Source organism: Sminthopsis crassicaudata, chromosome 3, assembly GCF_048593235.1.
Source record: "Sminthopsis crassicaudata isolate SCR6 chromosome 3, ASM4859323v1, whole genome shotgun sequence".
NCBI classification, from domain to species: domain Eukaryota; kingdom Metazoa; phylum Chordata; class Mammalia; order Dasyuromorphia; family Dasyuridae; genus Sminthopsis; species Sminthopsis crassicaudata.
Genome location: NC_133619.1, coordinates 521,099,713 through 521,116,519, shown reverse-complemented (window position 1 = coordinate 521,116,519; position 16,807 = coordinate 521,099,713). Strand labels below are relative to the sequence as shown.

At 33.7% G+C, this 16,807-nt stretch overlaps 1 pseudogene; it reads right to left on the bottom strand.

Moving 5' to 3' along the window:
- The window catches only part of LOC141562282 (NXPE family member 1-like), a 139,819-nt pseudogene that overhangs the window by 7,019 nt on the left and 115,993 nt on the right, over positions 1-16,807 (bottom strand).

Here is a 16,807-nt window from a genome sequence, read left to right as displayed (position 1 = left end):
TCTTTATTATATTCGCTCGGCCTATCCAAGAGCACTGAATGTCTTTCCAATTATTTAAATCTGACTTTATTTTTGTGGCAAGTGTTTTGTAATTTTTCTCATATAATTCCTGACTTTTCTTTGGTAGATGGATTCCCAAATATTTTATACTCTCAACATTTGTTTGGAATGGAATTTCTCTTTGTATCTCTTGCTGTTGCATTTTGTTAGTGATATATAAAAATGCCGAGGATTTATGTGGATTTATTTTGTATCCTGCCACTTTGCTGAAATTTTGAATTATTTCTAGTAGCTTTTTAGCAGAGTCTTTGGGGTTCTCTAAGTATACCATCATGTCATCTGCAAAAAGTGATAGTTTGATTTCCTCATTTCCTACTCTAATTCCTTGAATCTCTTTCTCGGCTCTTATTGCCGAGGCTAGCGTTTCTAGTACTATATTGAATAGTAATGGTGATAGTGGGCAACCTTGTTTCACTCCTGATCTTACTGGGAAAGGTTGCAGTTTATTTCTATTGCATATTATGCTTACTGACGGTCTTAAATATATACTCCTGATTATTCTAAGGAATAATCCATTTATTCCTATACTCTCAAGAGTTTTTAGTAGGAATGGATGTTGGATTTTGTCAAATGCTTTTTCTGCATCTATTGAGATGATCATATGGTTCTTATTAATTTGATTATTAATATGGTCAATTATATTAATAGTTTTCCTAATATTAAACCAGCCCTGCATTCCTGGAATAAATCCTACTTGATCATAGTGTATTATCTTGGAGATGATTTTCTGAAGTCTTTTTGCTAATATCTTATTTAAGATTTTAGCATCAATATTCATTAAGGAGATTGGTCTATAATTTTCTTTCTCAGTTTTCGATCTACCAGGTTTAGGTATCAGTACCATGTCTGTGTCATAAAAGGAGTTTGGTAGGACTCCTTCATCCCCTATTTTTTCAAATAATTTATATAACATTGGGGCTAATTGTTCTTTAAATGTTTGGTAGAATTCACATGTGAATCCATCTGGCCCTGGGGATTTTTTCCTGGGGAGTTGATTAATAGCTTGTTCTATTTCTTTTTTTGAAATGGGACTATTTAAGCAATTTATCTCCTCCTCTGTTAATCTAGGGAGCCTATATTTTTGGAGAAAGTCATCCATTTCACTTAAGTTATCAAATTTATTGGCATAAAGTTGGGCAAAGTAACTCCTTATTATTTCTCTAATTTCCTCTTCATTGGTGGAAAGATCCCCCTTTTCATTTGTAAGACTATCAATTTGATTTTCCTCTTTCTTTTTTTTGATCAAATTTACCAAAGGTTTATCTATTTTATTGGCTTTTTCATAAAACCAACTCTTGGTTTTATTTATTAATTCAATAGTTTTTTTACTTTCAATTTTATTGATTTCTCCTTTTAATTTTTGTATTTCGAGTTTAATTTTTGGTTGGGGGTTTATAATTTGGTCTTTTTCTAGCCTTTTAAGTTGTAAGCCCAATTCGTTAATCTTCTCTTTCTCAATTTTCTTCAAATAAGCCTCTAAAGATATAAAATTTCCCCTTATTACTGCTTTAGCTGCATCCCAAAGATTTTGATATGATGTCTCATCATTATCATTATCTTGGGTGAAATTGTTAATTGTTTCTATAATTTGCTCTTTCACCCAGTCATTCTTTAAGATGAGATTATTCAGTTTCCAATTACTTTTTGGTCTATTTACCCCTAACTTTTTACTGAATGTAGCTTTTATTGCATTGTGATCTGAGAAGAAGGCATTTATTATTTCTGCCTTCCTACATTTAATTTTGAGATCTTTATGTCCTAATATATGGTCAATTTTTGTATAGGATCCATGAACTGCTGAGAAGAAAGTATATTCCTTCCTATTGCCATTCAGTTTTCTCCAAAGGTCTATCATACCTAGTTTTTCTAATGTTCTATTTACTTTTTTAATTTCTTTCTTGTTTGTTTTGTGGTTTGATTTGTCTAAATCTGAGAGTGCAAGGTTGAGATCTCCCACTATTATAGTTTTACTGTCTATTTCTTCTTGCAGTTCTCTTAACTTTTCCTTTAGAAAGTTAGATGCTATACCACTTGGTGCATATATGTTTAGTATTGATATGGCTTCATTATTTATGCTACCTTTCAGCAGGATATAGTTTCCTTCCTTATCTTTTTTAACGAGATCTACTTCTGCTTTTGCTTGATCTGAGATAAGGATAGCTACCCCTGCTTTTTTGGCTTTACCTGAAGCATAATAAGCTCTGTTCCAACCTTTTACCTTTACTCTGTATGTATCTCCCTGCTTTAAGTGTGTTTCCTGTAGACAACATATTGTAGGGTTCTGCTTTTTGATCCAATCTGCTATCCGTCTCCGTTTGATGGGATCGTTCATCCCATTTACATTTACAGTTAAAATTACTAATTCTGTATTTCCTGCCATCGTATTATCCCCAGATTATACTTTTTTCCCTTGACCCCCCTGATCCCCCTCCCCGATATTTAATTTACAGACCCCCCTTGTGACGCGCAACCCTCCCTCTTTTTTTTTTTTTTTTTAGGATCCCTCCCCCCTCCCTCCAAGTCCCTTCACTTATTCTCCTTTTCCTTTCCCCTTTTCCTCTCCCCCCTTTTAATGAGGTGAGAGAAAATTCTCTGAAAAACAAATATGTTAATTATTTACTCTTTGAGCCTCTTCTGATGAGAGTAAGATTCACACAATGATTCTCCCCCTCACTAAGTTCCCTCAGATATGGTGTATTTTCTATGTCTCTTCCTGGGATGTAGTTTCCCTCTTTTTATCACTCCTTCCCCTTTTTCTGAACCGACCTCCTTCCCTTTACCACACCCCCCTTTTTTTCTTTTATATCAGTAAAATCAAATTATCCTTGAGTATTTTTTATATACTCACAACAAAGTTACAGTTCTCAAGGGTTCTGTGTACCTTTTTCTGTTTCTCTTCAGTCTTGTGGATGTAGATCAAATTTTTTGTTTAAGTCTGGTTTTTTTCTTAGAAACATATAGAATTCCTCTGTTTCATTGAATGACCATCTTCTTCCATGGAAAAAGATGCTAAACTTAGCTGGGTAGTTCATTCTTGGTTGCAGTCCTTGATCTTTTGCCTTTCGGAATATCAGGTTCCAGGCCCTTCTATCTTTTAATGTGGAGGCAGCCAGATCTTGGGTGACCCTTATTGTGGCACCTTGGTATTTAAATTGTTTTTTTCTAGCTGCTTGCAGGATTTTCTCCTTTGTGTGGTAATTCTGCAGCTTAGCCACAATATTCCGTGGTGTTCTTTTTTTAGGGTCTATTTCAGAAGGAGTTCGATGAATTCTTTCCACATCTACTTTCCCTTCTGTTTCTATTATCTCTGGACAGTTCTCTTTGATAATTTCCTGTAAAATAGAATCTAGGCTCTTTTTTTGGTCATAGTTTTCTGGAAGTCCAATAATCCGCAGATTATCTCTCCTAGATCTATTTTCCAGGTCTATAGATTTTCCCAGTAAGTATTTGACGTTGTTCTCCAGCTTCTCATTTTTTTTGTTTTGTTTGACTGATTCTTGGGTTCTCTGTGAATCATTCATTTCTATTTGTTCCATCCTGACTTTTAAGGAGTTATTTTCTTCTTTCACAGTTTTTAGTTCTTTTTGTAAATGCCCAATTTCGTTTTTAAATGAATTATTTTGCTCTATTGAGTTTTTTTCCATTTCCCTAATTTTTTTTTTTTGAGAATTATTTTCTTTTTCCAATTCAGAAATTCTATTTTCTTGAGACTTTTTTATCTTTTCCAATTCAGAAATCCTACTTTCCTGTGTTTTTTTAACCTTTTCTAATTCACTAATTTTGTTTCCCTGCATCTCCTGTGAATTCTTTATTTTTTCCAACTCCAATTTCAGGACATTGTTATTCTCTATCATAACTTCTCTTTCCTTGCCCCATTTTTCTTCGATCTCCCTCAATTTCTTAAGAGCTTCTTCTAGGAGAGAGTTATGTGATGGGGGGCAGGAATCGATCCCCTTTAGGTTGTTATCTGATTCTCTGCTGTCAACTTCCTCGGGGTTGGGTACCCGCTCTTTCTCTGTATAGAAGGAATCTATGGTTTTTCTAGCTTTTTTGCTCATACTTAAAAAAAATCTTTTGGGGTCTGTCTCTGGGGTAGGAAATTATTTACTTCTTTACCAGCTTCCTCCCAGACCAGATGGATGCAGCGGCTCCTGAGCCTGAGCTAAGAGAGAGCTCTGGGAGAGAGTTCCCCACCCTCTCCCTGGGAGTGCCTCAGAGGTGATTAGCACTGCTGTGCTTCGAGGGCGTAGAATAGTGAAGACTGTAGGAAGCCCAGGCTATGTGTCCGGGTGGGGAGTGGGTGTCTGCGGCAGGTGACGTAAGAAGCCCCTGAGCTCAAACTGGAAGTGTCTGCCAGAAACCGCGGTCCCTAGTTCAAAGGTTCCGCTTCTCTGGGACTTCCTGGAGCTGAGTTCCACTCCCTCCAGCTAAGTTAGGCAGTGTGTGTTGCCTTGGGCCGTATCCACCCACTTGTCAGTCTCTTAACTATTCTCAGGAGGTAGCTGAGGCCACACCCCCTGGTGCCTGAGTCACCCCCAGGTTCCGGGGATAATCTAATCTGAGTTTTAAAATATTTTGGCTTTCTCTTCTGAACTGCTAAATAATTAGCAGAGAAGAGCTAACAGCCTGTGCCAGATTCCTTTACCTCAGTGGTTTCTCTGATCCCAGAGCCCTTCCCAGCGCAATGGGCGCAGTGTGCCCCTACCCCACCGTCTGTGCTGGTCTTTCTTATTCCTTCCCCTGAGAACTGACCTTTCCTGTTGAAACTCCAGATTCTCTTCAGCTGGTAAGTCGTGCTTCCAGTCCTTGTGGTATCTGTCAGTCCTGAGCTAATTTTGAGACTTAATTTATCTAATTGGTTGTGAGGGAGTGAGGACGTTCACTGAGTCGTGTGTTTCCTCTCCGCCATCTTGGCTCCGCCCCCTCCTTATTTTTCAATAAAACATAAATTTGTGGAGGCCAGGAACTGTTTTATTTTTGCCTTTCTTTTCTTCCCAAATTTAACACAATATCTGTAGCTGGCACTTAAAAAATGCTTATTGACAGTATTTATCAGACAAGATTAAGCAAACATGTAAATCCATTACCAGGAGTTTGGTATAAAGCCATCAAAAGGAAAAGAAAAAGGAAGAAAGAATCTCTATAAATATACCAAAAGAGCCAAACTGTAACTAGATTATAGTTACTTTAAGGTAAGGATTCTGTGATTTGTAAATATTTTTGTATGTTTCAGGACAAAATTACAGAATTTAGGAGCTAGAAGGGACCTCAACTACCATAATTTCGAAGCTGGAAGGGACCCCAACATATACCTGAAAGAAATCTGCATTTTAACAGACCTGACATTTATCTTTAATTTGGATACTTTCAAAGAGAAATCCTATCACCTTTCAATGGAGCAATTCTTTTAACATTCTATTGTTTTGCAGGTTATTGCTCCCTTTAGATTGTGAGCTCCTAGAGATAAGGGACTATCTTTCTCCTTTCTTTGTTTCCCCAGCATTTAGTGGGCCTTAATAAATGTTTATTAATTGATTGACTTCAAATTTACATTTACATCTTTGAACTTTTTAATTCTGACTCTTAGATCTTGTTTTTAGGACCAAATGGAACATTTTTAATCCTTCTTCAATTTGACAATTCTTTAAATAACTAAATCATTACATAACTATTGAGCCTTCTCTTCTATGTGTTAAACATGCCCAATTCTTTCAAACAATTCTCCAAATATATTGATTAAAAGCTTTTGTCTATACTGGTTGCTTTCCTCTGATCATTCTCTAGTTTAGCAATGTCATCTTATCTAGGGCGGAGTACAGAAGGCCTTTTCCCTTTTACCAATTTCCAATGTGTGACTATTAATGTAACCCAGTTCTATGTAAACTTTTTTGTCTTTTAGATTATACTATCAACTCAAATTGAGTTTATAATCCACTAAAATTTCCAGATTTTTTTCCATACAAACTACTATTTAATCATACTTCCCCCAGATTGTATTTGTGAAGTTGAGTTTTTAAATCCAAATGTGACATTTTATTTTTGTCCTTATTGAATTTCATCTTATTGGATCCATCCCCATGTTCTAAAAGTAGTCAGCAAATTATAATAGGATATAACTTGCCAACCATTGCTCTAAAATGTCAAGGCATTTTGTGAATCTTGACTTTATCTCTATACAGTGCGAATTTGATGAACATGATATTTAATGTTTCAATCCAAATATTTGATAATAATTCTAAAAATCATAGGGCCAAGCATTCTTCTGTAGATTTCTTGCTATATTGACAGTGAACAATTAATGACTGTCTTTTAGCTCTAGTTAGTCCTGTCAAACATCAGCCAACCTAAAACACTCCCAAGTTTGGTAGTTGGAACCAGATTAAAATGTAATTGGTAAATATTTGACAAAATAAATACAGATACAAAAGGACAGAGATGATACAGATATGTAGTTTTCTAAGTCAAAATATGGCTTACATATGTGTGGTTTAGTGGCCCCATTTCTATTTGAACTTGACACTATTGATCTAGAATAGACCCATGTGTGTTTTCTCAATTTAAATTGCACCATTAAATGCATCATTAAATCTAGAAGAACTTTATCTATAGCATGCTTCTCATTTAATGGTTTAGCAAAACTGGCAAAAAAAAAAAATCAACCTAAAATCATTTATGACTATGTAGCAAGAACTAACAATATAAAGACAAAAGCAAAACAGTTCTTGCCCTCAAGAGAAGACCACACACATATAGAAGTACAAAACACATATAAAGAATGTAAAAAGTAACATTAGAAGAGAAAATAGTAGCCACATCAGGGTCAGGAAAATTTCCTAAAGAAGACAGTGCTTGAACTGAATCTTCAAAAGAAACCAGAGATTCCAAGAAATGGAAGTGCACTGGATAGTCTGTTCAAAGACATGGAGGCAAGAGTTGGAGCTCCTTTATGAGAAACACTGAGAAGGCCATTGTAGTTGAACCAAAAGATGTATAGATAATACTAATTGTAAGAAAACAGGAAATTAAGGAAGGGCAATGATGTGGAATGTGACAAATACCTAAGAAGACCAAATCATATTTAATCCTAGAAGTAACAGAGTTGTTGGAATGTATTGAATATAGGCATGACATGATTAGTCTTATATGTTGGGAAAATAATTTTGGTGGATATGTAAGGATGGTTTGGAGAGGGCAGGAATATGAGGCATGGAGACTAATTACAAGGTGTTAGTAATAATTCAGGCTAGAGGAGATGACCATGAAATAAGGTGGTATCTATAAAAGTAGAGAGAAGGGTGCTTACCTGAACAAATTCTGTATAAAGACAGAACTTATACAACTTGGCACTGGATTAATTTGAATATATGAGAATGAAAGATTGAAGATAATACTAAATTTGCAAATCTTGATGACTGGAATAATGGTGGCACTCTTAAAGTCTGGATAACAGTAAAAGTTTTTGGGAAAAATGATTTCTTCTTTGGACACCAGGAAAGCCAAGAATCAGAGTTGAAGAGGGAAAGAATCACAAGTTTCGGAACAACCAGCAAAAATACCCACTCAGAAAAAAAATCCCTAGCAAGGAAACGAGAAACACTAGATCAAAATGCAGGAAGGAATAAGAGGACTTTGGGGGGTTTTGTTTGTTTGTTTGTTTGTTTGTTCTGTTTCCTTATAGTAAACTGAACACAAGTGTGAATATGCTTAGCATTGACTTTTGAGGACTGTTAAACTCTGAAATAATGATGTACCTTTTCTCCAAGGCTCCCAAGCATTTTGCAATGTAAGGAAATATTTAGAGGTAGCAAATTCCTTCCTTATTACCTGTAAAATATACCTGTCTCCCCTATCCTAAAAATAAACAATCAACAACAATAACAAAAACAAAGAAACAAAATCTTACCAGATCTTGCCAACTCCACCAGCTTTTCCTATATCTGTCCTCTGCATCTCAGCTAAACTTCATTCCCTCTGCAATCTAGTCTCTGAATTTATTGTTTGACTGGAACTGCTGATGCTCAGTTCTAATCAATGATAATCTAATCTAAACCCCTTCTTTTCCAGATGAGAAAACTGAAACCCAGAAAAACTCCTAAAACTCCTAATGTATTAGAAGGTTATACATCCAGAGTTTGAACCATAATTTGCTAATTCCAATTTGAATCCTTTTGCCGGTTGTTGTTGTGGTTAAGCCATTTTAGTCATGTCTGACTCTTCATGACCCCATTTGGGGTTTTCTTGACAAAAACACTGGTGTGGTTTTCCACTTTCTTCTCTAGCTCATTTTACAGATGAGGAACTGAGGCAAATAGAGTTAATTGACTTGCTCAGGGTCACTGAGTAAGTGTCTGAAGGTAGATTTAAATTCAGGAAGATGATTCTTCCTGACTCCAGACATGGCATTCTGTAACCTATGATACCCAATGCTACCTAGCTACATATTCCACACAAAGTTAATTTATCAAACACTTCTTGTTGACCAGATAAATAGTACCTCTTATTAGTTTTGAGGTGAACTGAAGCCAGAAGTTAAATTGCTTGCCTGGAGACAGATATCTTGTTAACAACAGAACTAGAAACAACATTATGATTTCTCACTAATCAAATGAAACTGATTTGATTATCTAGTCTAAACTCTGTGTTTTACAAAAGAAGAAACTGAAGACCCAAGAAGTTAAGTGTTTGCCTGGGATTAATGCTATAACAGAGAATAGAATTCCTAGAGCTATTTTAAATTATAATTTGACAAACCTTGCCAAAGAAGCTCAGCATCTCTAATAACTTCCTTTTCAACTGCTAAATTCCTTCCTTCCTAAGTTTTCATCACCCTTCTTCTTAAAATATTAAACTTTATATTGTAGAGAGAGAACATTTTGCCTTACATATAACAAAATTGTTTCTTCTTGCCATAGATTATAATTTTAATAAGTATAATCCTATTAAATTCTAATGACTTTCTAAAATATTCTTCCCAGAATCATCATTACTCAATCTTTTTTTTTTCTCTTTAGTAAAATAGAAAGAGGTATCTCCTCACTAAAGCTGCTGATTACATTGCAAACATTCTTGATCTTAGGTCCCTGAATTTGTTTTGATAATTTTGATAATCACATTTCTATGTAATTGGTTCCCACATTAATTCTAATGCATTTTAGTCTATGTTTTAAAAATATTATATTATTTGGAGAAAAGCTCCATAATTTTCACTAGAATGCCATAATTTTCACTAGAAGTCTCTTTCTACTTTCTCTTACACACATACACACACACAGAGAAACACACAGACACACACGTTAAAAAAAAAAAACAACCCAAAACCCTGCTATACTACCATCTTTAAATCCATCCCTTTTGCTTACTTTAAAATCTTACTCTAACAATACCCTATATATAGGTGCATATATATATCTATACATACATATATGTATATATATATGTTTCTCTCTCTATATATAGCAAATATATATATAGTTGCTTTTTTCTGTTTTGATGACTTGTCTCCATCTGTTTACAAATATACTTAAGTTTCACCTATCTTCAAAGATCTTTCCTTTGATCCTTTCATGCCATTAAACTAAATTTCCAATTTTCTTTCATTTCATTTTCCAATTACTAAGAAAAATCATCTAACCCTATAACCTTCTGAAATAGTACTTTAGCTCCCACAACTCTATGGAAACCTCTCTGAATACTTTCCATCAACTTTTTAATTGGTATTTGTCTTAGACTTTGATAGACCCCTCTTCCTCAATACCATTCTCTTCATTCTGGGAACTGACATAGTAAAATTCATAAGCCATTTAAAGGGGATAACTTGTTTATTTAGATTATGGGCACATCTTCCATGACAATTAGGATCAACATTTGCAAGCATATTTATCCTTATCTTATACTTGACTTGATATTAATAATGAGAAAACCATTAAACAAGTTATTTCTATAACTACATCAATCAAGGAAAATCATATAATATTGATATATGTATGGAACAACTCTTCTTGAAGGAAAGCATCTGATTGTATTTTGCTTGCCCAAATCAAATACTTTTATAATAAAGAAAAAAAATACCACAATGGGATCATGTATTTTCTCAATTTTTTGTCATTTGTAAAAATCTGACCATCAATCTATTTTATATTTCCATCAATGATACTTTTAAAACATATTCATTTATTCTCATAAATGTTATAAAGGTGAGAATATAGTTATATGAGTTACTAGTTGTTGATATCCTTAATCATTGTTTTAATAATTATAACAATAGCCAGCATTTATAAACACACACTACACATGCATGTGCATGCACATACACACAATTTACAATTATAAAAAATATTTTTATTTAAAGTTGTAGTTCCAAATTCCATCCCTCCTTCTCTTCATCCAGAAAATCCCCCCTCTCAGAGATGGTAAGCAATCAGATATAGGTTATATATGTATAATTAATGTGAAATATTTTCATCTTAGTCATTTTGTACAAAAGTCGAATAGAAGAAAAAAATGGAAGAAAAAAGTGAAAAAGACATATATCCCAAGTCTATATTCAAACAATACCAGTTTTTATTTTTATTTTTTTTTTTTTTTTTCTGGAGGTAAATAGTATGCTTCATCATCAATCCTTTGGAATTGACTTGGATTGCTGAGAGTAGCTATGACATTCATTGTTCTTCATTGAACAATATTGTTGTTACTGTTTTAGTGGTTTTGTTCACTTTGCTATGCATCAGTTTGTATAAATCAAGGTTTTTCTGAAATCATCCTGCTTATCACTTCTTATAGCACAATATTATTTGGTTATAATCATATACCACAGTTGGACAGCCATTCCTCAATTGATGGTCATTTCATTAATTTCTAATCCATAGCCATCACCTACAAAGCTGCTATAAATATTTTTGCACAAATAGGTCTTTTTCTCCAAAAGACCTAGCAGTAGTATTGCTGGAGCAAAGGGTATGCACAGTTTAATAGCCCTTTGGGCATAATTTCAAATTGCTCTCAAATTGGTTGGATAAGTCCACAATTCCACCAACAATGTATTATTGTTCCAGTTTTCCTATGTCCTCTTCAACATCCAAAATTTTATCTTTTTTGTCATATTAGTCAATCAGAGAGGTGTGAGGGGTTAATTCAGAATTGTTCTAATTTTTTGGGAGACTGGAAGCTTCTGTGTCTGAGGATGTGTTATTAGGAAGAATGCTTGCTCCCTTACCAGCAGAGAAATTAAGGACCTGTCCTAGTGGCCAAATTACTGAATTTTTACTGAATAACAGGTTGATGATTTGGGGGTTTTTTTTCCCCTTGAAAGATTTTGATTTGATTTTGATTGACTGCTACTAATTATGTGACTGCTGGCAAGTCATCTAACTTCTCTGAACTTAATTTTCCTTTTTTTGTAAAATGAGGAGTTTGTATATCCCCTTATAATTCAAAAATTCTGTGATTAAAGGGTATCATATAATAATAATCTCTTAAAAAAAGATAACCACTGTGTATTTTGCCATATCCACAGTAATTTTGGAGAAAGACATCTTGTGACCCCAATGCTGACCCCTCCCTCTAAGTAAGTTGCCTGCTCAAGCATTTATTTTCCTCAGCTGAAATTCCTATTATTGGCAGAATAAGTGAGAGCTGACTACACAAGGTATTTCCACGGATAGCGAGTTACTACCTTCTGTTTCTGTAGAGATCTCAAGATTTCCTGTGGCTAAACCCAAGCCAATCAAATGATCTATATTTATCCTACACAGAAATCAATTTGGGTTTGAGAGAATCCCAACTATTTAGTAGTTTATTTTAAGAGTGTGATTGATGTACAGATTATGTTTTGGGCATACCAAAAAGATCAGAATGTAAAGATTGGTTCTAAGACTTGGCATGAATTTCAAGAAAAGATGGGAGAATAAGGAAGAGGATGGGAGTGGGGGAAAACTTTGGATCATTCACTGCTTATACATTAATAATTCATTGACAATTCCCTCCATAATTCATACATCATTTATTTGAATTCTTTGGGAATAGACGACAGAAACAATTTCTACCTTTAAGAGTTTTTCAGAAGCCATAAAAAGGATCCAGATAGCTTTTGTAGATATCAGTAGTAGTATTTTATAAACAGTCATTTTTGAAGTCATTTTAAGAGTCCTACAAAAGATAAATATACAGAGGGTGGTGGTACAATGAAAAGAGTGCTGTCTCTGAAGTCAGAAGACAGGGATTCCTATGACAATCCTAATTATGTTATTTAATCTGTTTTTCTTCATTTACAAAATGAGGGAATTGGACAATGTAGATTCTGAAATTCTATGGAGTTTTAAATTAATGAACCTCTGATCTTAGTCTATGTCAAAAAGCATCACTTCACTCTCATTTATTCTTTTTTCCCCTATAGAGTTCTAATTCATGTAATTGTTCTTCACAGCTACTCCAAGTCTGTCTCAGTTCACATATCTTTGACCCTGGGAACATGTTACTAATATAGTCTACAGATAAGGGAAATAAGACACAAGTATGTCTCAAGTTTCAAAGAGAATCAGTGACCTAAAGAATGCATTTTTATGGTTTCCATGTTGACTTCCCAAGTCACTAATATACAATACAATGATGTACTTTTCTCATTCACTATCTCAGTTCATCAAGATTTCAGGGAATATAGAAAAAATTTCAATAGTACTTAATATTCATTGAAAATTTCTTACATATTTTAATTCAAAGTAATGCAATTCAATTCAAAAAGCATTAATTATGTCAGACATTATGCCAAGGGCTAGGAATGCACAATCAAAAATGACCACAGAATTTCCCTCATCAATCTATTGGGAAAAATGCAATATGCACAGATAAATAAGTACAAATCATATACAAATTAAATGCAAAATATAAGGAGAAAGAAAAAAGAAGTGAATTTGCACCTTTTTATATATTCACAGTTATCTCTTCCTCCTCTTTAATTCTTTTTTGCCTCATTGGCATCTCTCCCTGAAGTACTTCTTTTACTATTGCCTTAATTTTAGTTTACATTCTAGGACTTTAAAATAATGTACCCCCTTTTTAAAAATTAATTTCTTAGAAAAATTTTCATTTTATCCCCTCTACAACTCAATTTGTTTTTCATGTGTAGATAATTCTTATTCCATCTACCCAGCTTCAAAATAATAAGAAGAAATTGCTCTACCTGTAGATGAAACTATTTTCCACCATTTTATTTTCTATTAACTATTTTCACCTTAGTCCATTAAAACTACATTAGCATATGAGGAAAGAACTTGTAGGCTGAGGTGAACATTGACTTCTTAGATATTTTCTTTTGGGGAGGGGAGTTGTTCCATAGCTCCATTAAAAAATAACTACAGGGGGGAGCTACGATGGCAGAATGTAGACTCATTTTTATCTGAGCTTCTCTTAGTGTCTCTCAGATCAACACCAGATCAAACCTCTGAACTAGTTTTGGAGTGACAGAACCTACAAATATTTGGAGTATAACAAATTTCCAGAAGAACATTCTTTGAAAGAACTTCATAAAAGGTCTTTTTCAATTGGGCAGGGGGGAAGGTGGTCAAGAATAAACACAGTGCCAGGATCTGGGGCTGGGAGCTAGGGCTTGCTCTGTTCCACATTGGCGAATCTACTGGGAGGCTCTTAGGCTACTCCATCCTTATTACAAACCAATGAATCAGCAGATTAGCTGTGAGACATCCAAAATACATACAAAAGGCAAATAGTGAGGCTCTGAACCCTAGAAAAACATGGAACTTGTCTATGCCTATCCAGCACCAGCATTAGGATGATCTAAAGCAGCTGTCACCCCTTTGCTTAAGAACAGACCTCAAATTTTTAAAAAATGAGCAAAAAAAAAAGCAAAAAGAACTCTGACTATAGGCAGCTTTTATGGAGAAAGAGAAGAACAGCCTCAAACTCTGAGGATCTTAAAAGTAAATCATCTCCAGAGGAAGCCCCAAAAGGTAATTTGAATTGGTTCCCATTTCACAAGGTTCTCTTGGAAGAATTAAAAAGCATCCTAAAAGAGAATAAGAAGAAAAATGGTGGAAAAAGGAAAAACAGAAACTATCTGAAGAAAACTCCTTAAAAAATAGATTTGATGAAATGGAAAAAGCACATAACTCCTTACAAAATAGATATAAAAAAGAAACCAATTCATTGAAAAACAAAATCTGTGAAATGGAAAAAAAATGCAATGAACAAAATAGCTCATTAAAAGTTCAATTGGGCCAAATGCAAAATGAGATAAAAAAGCAAACTGAAGAAAATAATTCACTAAAATTTAGAATTGAATAAATGAAAGTGAATGACTCAATGAGACTTCAAGAATAAATCAAACAACATTTTTAAAAAATGAAAAAAATAGAAGAAAATGTAAAATACCTCATTGGAAAACACAACTGACCTGAAAAAAATAGATCTAGGAGAGACAATCTAAGAATTATTGAACTTCCTGAAAACTATGTTGAAAAAAAGAGCCTAGACATCATCTTTCAGGAAATCATCAAAGAAAACTGCCCTGATGTCTTAAAACCAGAGGGTAAAATAGCCATCGAAAGAATTCACCAATCACCTCCTAAAGCCCCAAAATGAAAACTCCAAGGAACATTGTAGCTAAATTTCAGAGTTATCAAATCAGGGCTGTGCAAGCAACCAGAAGGAAACAATTCAAATATCAAGAAGCCATAATCAGGCTTACTCAGGACCTGATCCTCTTTAAAAGATCAAAAGTCATGGAATTATATTCTGAAAGGCAAAGGAACTTGGACTGCAGCCAAGAATCAATTATCTTGCAAAATTGAGCATCATTTTTCAAGGAAAAAGATGGACATTCAATGAAACATGTGAATTTCATTTATTTCTGATGAAAAGACCAGAGCTGAATAGAAAATTTGATCTTCAAATGCAGAACTCAAGATAAGAATAAAAAGGTAAAAATAAAAGGAAAAAAACCTTTCTTTTAAAAAGCTGCATTTTTGTTTTCCTTCTCAGGTTTTTTTTTAAACTTTCTTTCTAGATCCTATTTTTTTGTGTGTGTGCAGCAAGATAACTGTAGAAATATGTATACATGTATTGTATTGAACATATACTTTAACATATTTAACATGTATTAGACTATCTGCCATTTAGGAGAGAGGATGGAGGGAAAGGAGGGGAAAAGTTGGGACAGAAGGCTTTGCAAGGATCAATGTTGAAAAATTACCCATGCATAGATTTTTGTAAATAAAAATCTATTTTACAAAAGTTAAAAAGCTTATAGCCCTATATGGAAAGGTAAGTTTAACTCTTGAGAACTGTATCTCTGTTATTGCTATACTTAGAAGATGCAGGTATAATTTGATTTTATTGTGATGATATAAAAAAGTAACTTGATGAAGAAAAGTGATTCTACTGGAAGAAGAGGAGAATGGAGTTAAAATAAGGTAAATTATATGATGTAAAGAGACAAAAAGACCTATTACAATTGAGGGAAAGAAGGAAAGGGGGTGAGCATTGTGTGAATCTTACTCTCATCAAATTTGGCTCAAAAAGAGAATATCAGAAACATTTAGGGAGGTAGGAGGAGAAAGGGTTAAAAGAAAAGAAAAGCTAATAGAAGGGAGAATAGAAGTAAAAAGGAAAAGGTATCAGAAAAGCATGGGGCTGTAAAAGGGAAAGGTTATTTAAGTAAAGGAGTGATCAGAAGCAAAATCCTGGGGAGAAGGGAAAAGGGGAAAGGAAAAAGAAAAGTATAATAGGGAAAAAAAGATGGCAGAAATACAGAGTTAGTCATTTTAACTATGAATGTGAATGGGATGAATCCTCCCAAAAAATGGAAGCAGATAGCAAACTGTATTAAAAGCCAGAATGCCACAATTTGTTATTTACAAGAAACACTTTGAGAACAGAGTTATATATTCAGAGTAAAGGTAAAAGACAAAAAAACCCAGAATTTATTATGCTTCAGCTGGAGTTAAAGAAAACAAAAAAAGCAGGGGTAGCAATCCTGATCTTAAATCAAGCAAAAGCAAAAGATCTAATTAAGAGAGATAAGGAGGGAAATCACATTCTACTAAAAGGTACCATAGAACCATAGATAATGGAGTAATATCAATACTAAACATATATGCACCTAGTGGTACAGCATCCAAATTCCTAGAGGAGAAGTTAAGAGAGCTTCAAGAAGAATTAGAAAAGAAAACTATATTAGTGGAGGGTTTCAACCTTACTCTCTCAGAACTAGATAAATTGAGCCAAAAAATAAATAAGAAATTTAGGAGGTAAATGGAATGCTAGAAAAGTTAGAGATAATAGAGATTTGAAGAAAATTAAATGGGGACAGAAAGGAATATACATGGAACCTATACAAAACTGATCACATTTTTAAAAAAACTTCAAAATCAAATGCAGAAAGGCAAAAATAGTAAAAGTAGCCAAAACATTTATTGGGGAAATTTTATTTATGTCTAGATGTTTACTTGCATTATAGAGAAAGAAAAAAATTAATGAATTGGGCTTGCAACTAAAAAAGCTAGAAAAAGAACAAATTAAACCCCCCAATTAATGCCAAATTTGAAATTCTGAAAATAAAAGGGTAGATTAATGAAAATGGAAAATAAGAAAACTATTAAATTAATATTAAATATACAAATAGGAATATATAATACTAAATAGTACTACTAATAATAAATAGTAAATAATAAAAAAAGTAAGAGTTGGTTTTATTGAAAAAAACAGCAAAATAGATAGACCTTTAGTTGATATGATT